General features: G+C 38.6%; 2 pseudogenes; one reads left to right on the top strand and one right to left on the bottom strand.

The window, feature by feature from the left end:
* Nucleotides 1–7,182, top strand: part of LOC111818882 — a 12,003-nt pseudogene extending 4,821 nt beyond the window's left edge.
* A 3,623-nt stretch (nt 7,183–10,805) lies between these two features.
* Nucleotides 10,806–12,116, bottom strand: LOC101589055 (annotated as a pseudogene).
* Between the last annotated feature and the right edge of the window lie 912 nt (nt 12,117–13,028).

Consider the following 13,028-nt stretch of genomic DNA (forward strand, 5'->3'; position numbering starts at 1 on the left):
TGAGTTACATGACATTACAGTACAAGTTATCATATGACCTGAGTCTTAATTGACCTTGGAAGGCTAGGGCCAAAATGTTGGCTTTCTTTGCAGCCCTCCTTTTTCTCTAATTTTGGTCTGCAAATTTAGGTTGTTAACCATCCAAAAGACAAGCTTATTGTTATTACCGTACAACTTAGGCTGTTAAGCTTAACCTCACTATCTATCTGCATATGAAACAGTTTAGGCATAATATGGAACAGGTATTTTTCCTCAAGTATTGATATGTTGAACTTTAAGTACCTACAGAATATGATAAAAAACATTTAAAAATAAGAATATATTTTTAAAATACTCATAAAGAATTATACACTTTTTATGTTTCTGCATAAGTCCAAAAATCTCACCATATACAACCTTGAAGCACAACAGTCCCACAAAATTCCTTTTCCTGTCTCTTGCTTTCATTCACCACCCCCCAGCTTTGTAACCTGCTATGCTAGTGAATTTCTGTATTAATTGTAGTAGCTTCTTGGTTCTGTGTTTTTTTTATCTTTGAATTAAAGTATCATGTCATCTGCAAATAATAATTTAACTTCTTCTTTACCTATTCTTATTCCTTTTATTTCTTTCTCTTGTCCCATTGCTCTAGCTAATGATTCCAGAACTATATTGAATAGGAGTGGTGATAGAGGACATCCTTGTCTTGTACTAGATCTAAAAGTAAAAGATTTCAATTTTACCCCATTTAGGTTTATGTGAGCCGTTGGGTTTTCATAAATGGCTTTTACCAGATTGAAGTGGAGGCCCTCTATTCCAATTTCTGCAGCACTTTGAACATGAATGAGTGTTGGACTTTGTCAAAAGCGTTTTCTGTGTCAATTGAGATGATCATGTGGTTTTTAGTTTTTGCTCTATTAATATAGTGTATCACATTAATAGATTTTTGAATATTGAACCATCCTTGTATCCCTGGGGTGAATCCTACCTGGTCCTGGTGTATGATCTTCTTGATGATTTGTTGTATGCTGTTTGCTAGGATTTTATTGAGGAGTTTGGCATCTATGTTCATGAGGGAGATCAGTCTGTAGTTCTCTTTCTTAGTTGCATCCTTCCCTGGTTTTGGTATTAGTATAATACTTGCCTCCGGGAATGATTTTGGGAGGATTGCTTCCTTTTCAATTGCATGGAAGAGTTTTAGGAGTATAGGACTACATCTTCTGTAAATGTCTTGTAGAATTCAGCTGTGAATCCATCCAGACCTGGACTTTTCTTTATGCATAGGTTTTTTTATTACGTCTCGCTTTTAATTGGCTGTTATTGGGCTATTGAGAGTGGATATATCTTGTCGATTCAGTTGTGGTAATTTGTAATTTTCTAGGAATCTGTCCATTTCTTCTGTGTCTTCTATTCTGTGAGAGTAAAGATTTTCAATGTACATATTGATAATTTTCTGAATTTCCACTGGGTCTGTGGTAATTACACCTTTTCATTCCTTATTGCTTGTATTTGAATATTTTCTTTCCTCTTTTTGATGAGGTTAGCTAGGTGCTTATTGATTTAATATAATCCTCAAAGAACCAGCTTTTTGTTTCGTTAATTGTTTAAACTGTTTTCTTCATCTCAATTGAATTAATTTCTCCTCTATTCTTTATGATGTCTTCCCGTCTTTGGGCTCTGGGTTTGGTTTGCTCTTCCTTTTCTAGTTGTTGAAGGTGCTACCTTAGGGTTTTTATTTGTTCCTGTGCTGTTTTCCTAATGTGTGAGTTCACAGCTATGAATTTCCTTCTAAGTACTGCTTTCATCACATCCCATAAATTCCGATAAGATGTGCTTGAATTTTCATTGAATTGTAGATATTGTTGAATTTCTTGTTTAGTTTTATCTGTTACCCATTGGTTGCTGAGTAGGGTGTCATTTAATTTCCATGTATTTAGGTTATTTTTCTGGTTTCTTTTGTCATTTATTTCCAGTTTCATTGCACTGTGTTCAGTAATTGCATGGGATAATTTCTGTTTTCTTGCATATACCTATGCATGACCTATGGACCAGTATGTGGTCTATTTTAGAAAATGACCCTTGTGCAGCTGAGAAAAATGTGTATTAAGCTGTGTTTGGGTGGAACACTGTACATGTCCACGTAGTCCATTTGTTTCAAACTCTGGTTCTGTTCTCTTATTTCTTTGCTAAGTTTTTGTCTGCTTGACCTATCTTTTTGGGATAAAGAGGTGTTAAGGTCTGCTGTGAACACTGCGATATTGGATATTAGATTTTCCATGTCCATTAAGATTTGCTTTACATAGTTGGGTGCTCCTGTGTTTGGTGCATACATATTTATGAGTGTTACCTCTTCCTCTTGAATGTTTCCCCTAACCAGTATATAGTGGCCTTCGTTATTTTGCTTGATCATTGTTGGTTTGAAGTTGAGACTGTCTGAGAATAGGATTGCTACCCCTGCTTTTTTCTATTGAGTCATCTCCCTGGCCTGTACCCCTGCTTTTTTCTGAGATGTTGGAGTATATAGTATTGTTTTCTATCCTTTGACTTTCATCCTTTGACTTTCATGAAATCTTCATGAGTTAAATGTCTTTCTTGTATACAGCATATTGCTGGATTTTGTTTCCTAATCCACTGTCCCAGTCTATTTCTCTTAATTGTTGAATTGAGTCCATTTACATTGATGGTTATAATTGAAATGTGTTGACTTACGGTTGCCATGTTATTACCTGTTGTCATTTACTCCTTTTTCTCCTGTGTTTAATTGTTTGCCCTATTTAGTTTTTTGCTTCTGGTTTCATTCACGGATTTCTGATCATTTTGGTCCCTCTCTAGGACTTCTTTCAGGAGCCTGTGTAGGGTTGGCTTTGTCATCATGAAATTCTTTAGTTGTTATTTGTCATGGAAGTATTTCACTCCTCCATCAACCTTGAGAGTTTTGCAGGGTATAATAATCTGGGCTGGAATTTGTTTTCATAGAGTTCTTGAGGTATTCTGTTCCATGCTCTTCTTGTGTTCATGGTTTGTGAAGAGAAGTCGGCCATAATTCTGATGGGTTTTCCTTTGAATGTGATCTGCTTCTTTTCTCTAGCGGCTTTCTGTATATTATTTTTGCGATGAATTTCTTGGATCTTGACTATTATATGTCTCAGTGTGTTTTTAATTGGATTGAGGTTACTTGGCATTCTGTATGCTTTGGTTATCTGAATGTCAGATTTTTTCCTCATATTTGGCAATTTTTCTGCTATTATTTCTGCCCATATTTTTTAAATGTCCTTTGTACTGTCTCCTTCTTTCTCATTGATACCTATTAGTCTCAGAGTGTTCATCTTTGCATCGTCTTGCAAGTGATGAATTTTTTTTCCTGCATCCTAGTTCCTTTTAAGAGATCTTTTCTTACCTTTTCATTAGGTGCACCAGCATCTTCAAGATCTGAAACTCTGTCCGCACTTTCACTCAAATAGTTTTGCAAGCTTGTGATTGAGATTTTAAGTTCCTCTATTTCTCTTTGACTCTGCTTCATGCAATGTTTCTTTCCTGTTTTGCTCATTCAAAGAATCCGTCATTTTTCTAATTTCTTCATTTTTTTTATTGATGTCTTGTTTAGAAGCAGTTATTAATTCTTTCACTGCAGTGTTTTTTTTTCAGATTGGGTTTCATCTCTATGTTTCTGTAGTTGATTCTTTACTTCATCTGCTATGAGTCAGAGAATTCTTTTTTTTTTATTTCAGAAAGGAATTGCTCTCTGAGTTCCTGTATAACTTTCTGCTGTTGCTTATTTACTATCGACACTATTATGTCATATATTTGGGCTGAGCTGTGTCCTTTACGCTTGTTCTGTGTGGGCATTGGGTTTCCTCCATATGTTTCTGCATTTGATTCTTTACTGCAGATGCTATTAATTCAGGGATTTCTTTTTTATTTCCAATCTGAGTTCCTCTATGCCTTTCTGTGTTGTTTATTTTTTTCAGAAGTTGTTGATTCATTGATTTCAGTTGTGTGGTTCCCAATTTGTTCTGTGTTAATGTCCTCTGAACTTGTTATGGGTGGGCTTAGGGTCTGAGATTGCATTTTGCTCCTTCTCATTGTCATTTTGTGTAGCATTGTCTTCTCTCCTTTGTTGTATTTCTTTGGTGCAATTATAACCTTAGCACCTACTGAAATTCAGGTGCAAATCTACAATGTTTGGATTTATCCAGCTGTGCCTGCCTTGGCTTTGGCTGCTGTGCTCAGCTCCTTCCTGCTGCTGTCCTTGTGAGTAGATCCTATTGTGCCCCTCTGGCAAGATGTTCTGCTCCTGGACTAGCTAGATAGCTTGGTCCCCTACTTTCTCTGCAGAGATTCTAGCTGCAGAATTCCACCCCAGGCCTCTATGCCAGGCCTGAGCTGAGTCTGGAGGATATAAGTTGGAGTAGGTCGGAGAGGAAGCTCTCCCACACACTCACTGGGCCTGGGCTACAGCTGGATGTGGCAGTCCCCAGAACACTGCATAAATTCTCACTGGGCGGGCAGGGTGTGTGAGTGCTGCGGAGTAGTTGGGAGGTGTCCCAAGGGAGTAGAAGAGGGTCTCACCCACGCTTTGCCTTGGCTGGGACTGGTAGGTCCTGCTGGCGCAGGGTAGCTGAAATCTCTACCACAGACTCACCTGGCCTGGGTTAGGATTGGATCTGGGGTTCCCCAGAATGGGGCAGAAATTCTCACTGGCGGGTGGGGTGGGTTGGGTGTTGTGGAGTAGTGTTGGGGGTGTTCCGATGGGGTGGAAGAGGGTCTCATCCATGCTGTACCTGGGCTTGGACCGGCAGGTCCCACCAGCACAGTTTAGCCAGACTCTGTCCTTACTTCTATGAAAAATAAAACAAAACATTATAACAAAATAATTGGAGAACAACAATAGTCAATACACTGAGTATCATACTTGTAGAGAAATGGCCAAAACGTTACTCAAAGTAAAAAATCATAGACATATAAGACTTTTACAATGAAGAACCAGATAAAAGCATAAAATATTTTCTTCAGTGAACTAAGAGAAACTAGTAGTATAATGAAATAAATTAGTATATATGTCAAAATATTTTGAAACATTAAATAGATGGCAATTATTTGGATTTTTCCCTACTTATTTATATATTATTTTTCATACTCTCTCTTTTATTCTCTCTTTCTCTATATATAATATATAGCACAAATATATATAATATATTATTATATATTACTTATATCATTTAATAATACATTTCAGTTTGCCTGTACATGTCTCAAATTTGTCTTTGTGGTAGAATAGTACTCCACTGCCTATAAACAATACATTTTCTTTATCTTTTCATCTGTTGATGAACATGTCCTCTGTTTCCAATATCTAGGTATTATAAATTGTGCTGCTATCAACATGGATATTCATGCATCTCTTAATATTATGACTTTCATTCTTTTGGGAAGATACCTAGAAGGGGGATAGTTGGATCAAGGCTGAATTTCTATTTTTAGTTTTTTGAGGAATCTCTACCACTTCTGCAGCTTCTCTGTAGAGATCTGTTGATCTTTCAGTGTGATCCATTGTATCCATGGAGAAAGTGGTGGTAGGAATGAGGAAAATAAGACAAGAAGACAAGAGCTGGGTTACGTCGTGGCTCATCTGCCTGGTTGGTGAAATGAACCCCAGAACAACAGTAAGGCCCTTTATTGGTACCTTTTGGAAGTTGCAAGACACAAGGTTGCCTAAAAACTAATAGCTCACTATATCCAGGCAGGAGGTTTTTCTCAAGACTGAGGTAGCTTGCCTGCCAAGGCAATGGGGCCTCATCCTGCCTCCCACATATGATAAATTTCAGCTTCAGCGGCACCCAACCCCTCTCTCTTCATTTTGTTGATTATTTCCTTTGACTGAAAAACATTTTTAGCTTCATATAATTTCATCTATCTAGTTTTGCCTTTGTTTCCTATGCTTTGGGAGTCTTATCCAAAAAAATTATTGCCTGTTCCAATGTCCTGAGTCATTTATTGTAATTTCTAATAATTTTAAATTTTCAGATCTTACCTGTAAGTCTTTAATGCATTTTGAGTTGTTACTTGTAGTAGTGGGAGATAAGTCTGATTTATTTTTATATAGACAATACATTTATGCAGCTCTGAACCCCAAAGAAACAAAAGGATGTGCAGTGAAGTCTCCTAATTCTTTTCCCAGACCCTTTTTCCCTTCCTTGGAAGCTGTCAATATTTAGGTATTTAAAAAAAAATTATGTCAGTATGTGTTTGTGGCACATAATGATTACGTTCACCATGGCCACTGGTACAAGTACATAGCACATCTTAATTCTTATATTATTTTGTATAAACAAATATATACAAATTCCTTTCCTTCATTTTCATGTTTGTATACTGATCACACTGTACTGCCTTTGTCAAAAGCCGTGTGGGATGGATACAGCTTTCTCCATATTAGTACATAAAGTGCTTGCTCTTTAAGCTTATGTATCTCACTTAGGAAGATACCCAGAAGCTGGATAGTTGGATGGTTACTTATTTACTCTAACTGTAAAGTGTTCTATGCTTGTATCTTGTTTAAGCAGTCTCTGATCATTTTAGAAGTTTCTAGTCATTTAAAAAACTTCCGTTGCAAACTACTTTAAAGTCTAGTCTGCACAGGATCAACTTGCCTATTTGAGATTTTTTTATGAGATAAAGTCCTACAAGTCTAACTTTTGGCCAACATTTCACATATATTTTAAATTTGGACAGGCACTGCCAACTTGCTGTCCACAGAAGTAGTACTAATTTACATTTCTCTGGATATTTTTTGCCTTGGTTTTAAAATGAGGCTTCAAACCATCAATTTTATTTATGTCATTTGAAAGTTATATAGAATTATCTATAGATAGTCATTGCCCTCAGAAACTAACATTTAAAAGATATAAATTATTTTCCAAGTGCGTGTACTTTTTAATTTGCTGTGATCTCTTTGTTCCCATTCATTGCCTAGCCTTAGGAAAGTTGGGGAGAGTGATGACAAAGAAACAGGAAGAAACAGCTAGAAAAATAGTTAGCACAAGAAGTTCCTTCTATGCCTCGGGGCCCATCATGCTTTCACAGGTGTCTCTTGCCCAGAGGTTTAAAGAAGCTGCCTATTACTCCATCTGTGACACCGTGCAGGAATCCAGGGTGGAGAAAGAAAATGAGCTGCAAGTGTGGTGTCTAAAAGTGGAAGCTTAATCATACCCTTCCTCAGGAAAACTGCCAAACCACAAATTACTCTTGACTTAAAAAAAAAAATGGAAAAGAAAATGTAAAATCCCCAAACCTGTTCTTATGAAGGATTCTGATGTGAAAGCATAAAAGGACAATTTACAAACAGGATTTTATTTGTTGTCTTCCAAGAGCCAGAAAGAAGCATCTAACCATTCAGGATCAACCAGTAACATGCCCCCATCTTCACATGGCTCAGAACTTACCCATTTAACTTTATTTGTAAAACAAAACACACACACACACACACACACACATATATATATATATATATATATATATATAATTTGCTTTGTCAAAACAGTATCACAAATTGCTTAAGTCTTTTGCCTTGAAATTACCCAGTCAAAATGTAGCCAAGAAATAGCAGGAATTTGAAAAGATGGTGCTATCCATTCTCATTACAGGTAGCAGAATGCCATTCTCACCATCACTGTGAGAAGCCTGAACTCCACCTTGCACTCAGGGTCCTTGCTCCAAAAGCTAGCTCCACTGTTGTTCTGATTTATTCTCAGATTAATCTTTTCTAGTGAATGCAAATTCCAACACAACAGATTCACTTGTTCATCCGCAAATACACTGTTATTTTCTATCAAATGTGCAGGTTTTTCCTGTTCCTAGACTCCATTACTACATGTTAAGATTCCAGCTATAGAGTGTTTTCAGTATGTTTTTCCTTTTTTTTTTCCATGCATTTCTCTTATATTTTTTAGTCTTATGAAAGCTTATAGGTAGCTAGTATATTTTTCCTAACCCTCGTTCCAATGGCCCCACTTGATCTGTCCATTTGGCTATACCCATGCTGTACTTTCTGATACTTATTAGAAATTCTGGACCGCTACTCTTGTCTACAAATTTATATCTTTCATTCCCTTGCATCAGATTATAAATCTTGATAATACACATCAGTGGCCCCGTATTCTTCCTGGTTCCTGCATCACTTCAAAAGAACACACACATTAGTCATGTGCACAAAAGTAATTATGACGGAAATAAGTAAATGGATAAATAAATGAAAATTCCTCAGTAGTAGGTTGAATGTTGGAGGACATTTATCGTAATCTGTGATAGACATTTGCAACTAGAAACAGTTGTTTCTTATATTGATAATAAGCCACTGTTTCTCAAAGGGATTAGAATCACTGGGACTCCTTTTGCTAACACAGATTTTTTAAATTTTAAAAATCCTTTCTTTCTTTCTTTCTTTCTTTCTTTCTTTCTTTCTTTCTTTCTTTCTTTCTTTCTTTCTTTCTTTCTTCCTTCCTTCCTTCCTTCCTTCCTTCCTTCCTTCCTTCCTTCCTTTCTTTCTTTGGTACAGGGTCTTACTACATAGCCTAAACTCATAGTGATCCTACTGTCTCAGCCTCCCCAGCACAGGGATTACAAGCATGTGCCACCACACCCAGTTTGGGTGAAACAGCACAGTACAGGGCTAGCATGGCATGAAGAACCAGGGATTGAGCTTAGATCCTTGCAATGGCCAGGCAGGCTCTCAGACCACTGAAATATCTCCCCAGCCCTCAAATACAGATTTCTAGTCCCCTCAAGGTTTGATTTTGTAGTTCTGAGATTGAACATTTCCAACAAATCCTCAGGTGATACTGATGCCAGAGTTCAATCACCAGGCTTTGAGACTCACTGTCGTGTAATTGTAGTATGGTAATTGTATGTGCTTAGTTCTCCATAATCACTTTTATTCAGTTAGCTCTTCTCTATTTCTTCAGGATGATATTTGTCAAACTTTAGGACCAGTTTTGCCTGGGTCAGTATATCAGTGGACTGTGACCGATGGGACACCAGTGCTCATGGCTGGCATAGTTTGGAAACTGTTGCCTCTTTGAACCTATTATGGAATTCCAAGGAATCTTTTAGTATAGTCTTCACTTCCTATAGGAAAGATAGTGGTACTTAGAAGGTCAGTCACTGCTTGGGCCTTAATACCCTTTGGAATAATGCTAGGATCAAAGTACCTCCTGGTGGCCATGTACCATCCTGATATGACACTATGTAGTCCTAGCCTGGGGTCACTAGAACGTAATTTGTGGGCTTCTGTGCAAGACAAAAATTAGATTCCCTTGCTAGAAAATTATTAAGAGTTTACAGCCAGCAACAGGAGAAATTTAAAATAACTATGGGGCCCTTCTAAGAACAAGATCTCTGTGTTAGGCTTAGATCACATATCTATGAAGTCACTTCTCACTGATAGGGGTGAACTTATACCACTTGTTTTACAGCTGGCTGTGTGTTGTCATTGAAAACCAAGCAAGAGCTTCCAGCTATGTGTGGGAGAGAACGGAGATGCCAGGAAAGGAGTGCAGGAGAGGCCGGAGGACCTGTGGGAGGACACGTATGGGTGCTGAAGCAGGAGGCTGGTGTCAGCAAAAGCCTGCTTCTCTGATCTTTCTTTCTCTCCATATTGTTCGTATTATTTTCTTTTTCCAAATCTCAGAATCTACTGCCTGAGCAAGGGTATCACCTGAGAGTGTGGGAATTTTCTGAAACAGAGTAGTAGGAGTTTAGTGTATGCTTTGACATATTGGGCTATGATAGGTTAAAAAGAATGCCAAGGACACTTTCAACACCCTCTGCCCTCTAAAGCAGTGAAAAACTGCCAGAAGCTCCAGACTCGCTGGGGGCAAAACACCCAGCAGGAAAAGGCTCCAGAACTTCAGCTCTCTTTAGTTTCCTCCTTTACTGCACGTCTTTCCTCAAGGATTTCCCTCTAACTTCTTAAAACTACATACATTATTTTTCTGTGGAAAAAATTTCTCAGAAAAAACTATTTATCTTTAGAATATGAGCATAGCTGAGTTCTCTATGGAGTACCCCTGAGAAGACAAGCTCAGCTAGGCTGGGATCTGCTTCATGGGTCTTGGTTTCCCAGCATGGTGCCTAGCGCACCAAGGGCCATGTACGAATGGTTAAAAATGGAATGAAATTGCTTTTAGCTTCACTCAGCAGCTTAAAATTTTCTCCACACTCTCCAGCTATTGTTTCAACATTAAAAAGAAAATATCTAATTGGAAATACACATTTGGGTTTATGAACTGAGTTTTTATCCACTGTGTTAGGGATTTTGGTGTTATAATAAAAATCTTTTGCTGGATTATATATATCCAACATTTTTTAAAGGAAGATTTAGGTTGGCACAAAGTAACTACGATTTGGTTAAGTCAACAAGTCTAAGTATCATTTTCCTCACACATTAATTTTTTTTTCTATTGGTCAAAGTCCAGTTTAATTCACACTAATGAATTTCAACTATTACACTTTGCTGATTCAAGCAAACGCAAATCTTAAAAATAATAACAAATCTGAACTGACAAAAGGAAAAAAATTACATTATAACCATTCAATGTGCTGTCATTCTTAGAATAAAAAAAGGGAGTGTTCAAGAGAAACAATTACCAACATTTACCTGAGATAATAGTTTACAAAGACGGGATGTTAAAATAGTGCTTTTTATTAGAAGGACAGCAGCACATACTTCCGCCCTCACTATAAGCATACAGTAAGAAACTGGAGAGATTTTTATCCACAGGTAACCTCACACGCTGGCTCTTTATTCTCTTCTCAGTCGAGCTGTCCCTTCAAGTGCTCATCAGCGCCTCTTTATCTCTAAGCATAGTGGCTCTCGGTGTCTCTCTGTTCTGCTCTTTGCTGGGACTCCGCTGGGGCCGGTTCCTCGTCTACCTGTGCTGGTATCTGGTGGGACTCTGGTCCCGTTCGCTGCTCCTCTCCCTACTCCGGCTCCTGTCCCTCTTCCGGCTCCCCGTGTTTCCTGCGGCTCCTCCGCTCTTCCGGCTCCCACGGCGGCTCCTAGACTTGCGCTCAGAACCTAGCCGGCTGCACTGGCTGCTGTTCTCCCCAGAACTCTCTCCTTCTACAAACCGAGGCATTTCTCCAGCTGTTTTCTCGTTACTGTGAAGGCTTCAGGGCTCTTCATAAAGTTTTCTTAGACCTCTTCTCTTCAGAAGCACTGTTGTAACTTCCTAAACACATATTTTTTCTTCTTTTCTGTTTTCTTTGCTCTGCTGTCACTCTCACTCTAACTCTCACTCTGCCTTCTGAAGTCTCTAAAGAGGAGAAAGAGGAAGAAGATGAGGATGATGAGGATGATGAGGATTTGTGCTTATGCTTTTTGAGTTTACTTTCAGTCTTGCATAACTTTATATTTTTTCTGTCTTTTCTTTTTCTTATTTTTCTTTTCAAGTCTGTCCAATTTCCTGAGAAGTTTTTGGGGGTTTTTTGGCTGTTAGTGACTTTACGAATTCAACTTCTGAATCTTTTTCACCCTCACTTGTAACACTCCTGTGCCGGGTCATCTGCGGTCAAGTTTCTCCCCAGCACATTTCCTGTGGGCGCAAACCCACTGTTTCTCGTCTTCGCTATTAGCCCCGAGGGTGCATCGATGGCCCTGAGCCATCAATGGTAACGGAACTTGCATTGATTCCACAAACACCAAACAAAGAACACTCTCGATCTGTGTTGAATGTGACCCCATTTATGACACTTAATGTGCCTCACATTTCGAACCTGAATTCCAAAAGGCTGGTCTCGGATGTTCATATCATCTTTGGCATATTGTTCCCTGAAGCCCCCTTCTGCCATTCACATTTGTATTCCATCCCTCCTTCTCTTTCTTCTTTCTCTTTGTATTCTTTTTAGCTCCTGATGGGGCCTCGTACATGAAATTAAGGCCATTCTTTACATGTTCATCTCCCATAAGCAATCTGTTATGATATGATTCCTGTCCATTGAGATATTGCTGCATTCGTTCTTCTTGATTCTTCTTATCATATGACATTTTCTGTTCTGCCACCCAAACCTTCTTGATATTGAATTTGGAGGCAGGATGAAAGTCCTCTTTTGGACGTGAAGTTGGAGATGGATTTTCCCATCTTGGAGTCTCAGATGCTGAAGGCAGCAGCTGGGTCTGGGAGAAACCTCTCATGCATTAATTTCTGATTTAACTGAGCAATCAGTGAATCAACACTCATTTAGTGAAGTAACTACAAAAAAGTGCCATCGTGTAGGTGACTTCTAATCTAAGTGGCCTGTTGGGATTCTGGGAAACTTCTTCCAGGCAGTGAGATGCCAGATTCTCTTCTGTAGCAGTAGGAGGCTAGGGAGCAATCTGAGAAACTTTTATTTAAGGGTGCTAAGCCCATTCATGGAGAGGGTAGAAAGTCATCTGTAACCAATGATGTCACGTAACGTTGAAGAATTCCATGATGATTTTAATGGTAGGAAATATTTTAACGTGTTTTTCTTTTATTAAAGAAAATGTGTAGTTTCATTCTTTCAACTCCTCAGCCTGACAGTGTGTTTAAGAGGGATAACTCCATAATTCCAGGTTTGTGCAGTGGTTGGCTGTAATTTGTGTTGTTTTCAGTGCAGAAGAAGAAATAAACAAAAAGTGGAAGAAGACCTTTATTCAGATGGAGAGAGAAGAGGAATGCAGGTAACACAGCGCTCCTCTGCTCCGAAAAAGGGGGTTGGGGATGTAGGAGGACTCTGGCCAGAGGTGGAGTGTGAGGGGCTAGTTCAGCAACCCAGTAGGAGCTGATAGGGCTTCCTCACATGTGGGAAGGGGGAAGGGTAGGAGGACATTTTATTCAGGGCTGAGGGAAGAAGATGAGAAGTGATTTTTCAGCCAGAGTAGACCACCACCTTGATGATTCAGCAACTCCTACATAGGCAGGAACCTATCAATCTGAATAGCTTTTTTGTGTTCTTCAAATTACTGCATAGAATTTCTGAAGGTGTTGAACCTTTCTAGGATTGAAAAACAGTGACTTCTTAGAATGTTC

The sequence above is a fragment of the Octodon degus genome, unplaced genomic scaffold (genome assembly GCF_000260255.1).
Source record: "Octodon degus isolate 3935 unplaced genomic scaffold, OctDeg1.0 scaffold00106, whole genome shotgun sequence".
NCBI classification, from domain to species: Eukaryota; Metazoa; Chordata; class Mammalia; order Rodentia; family Octodontidae; genus Octodon; species Octodon degus.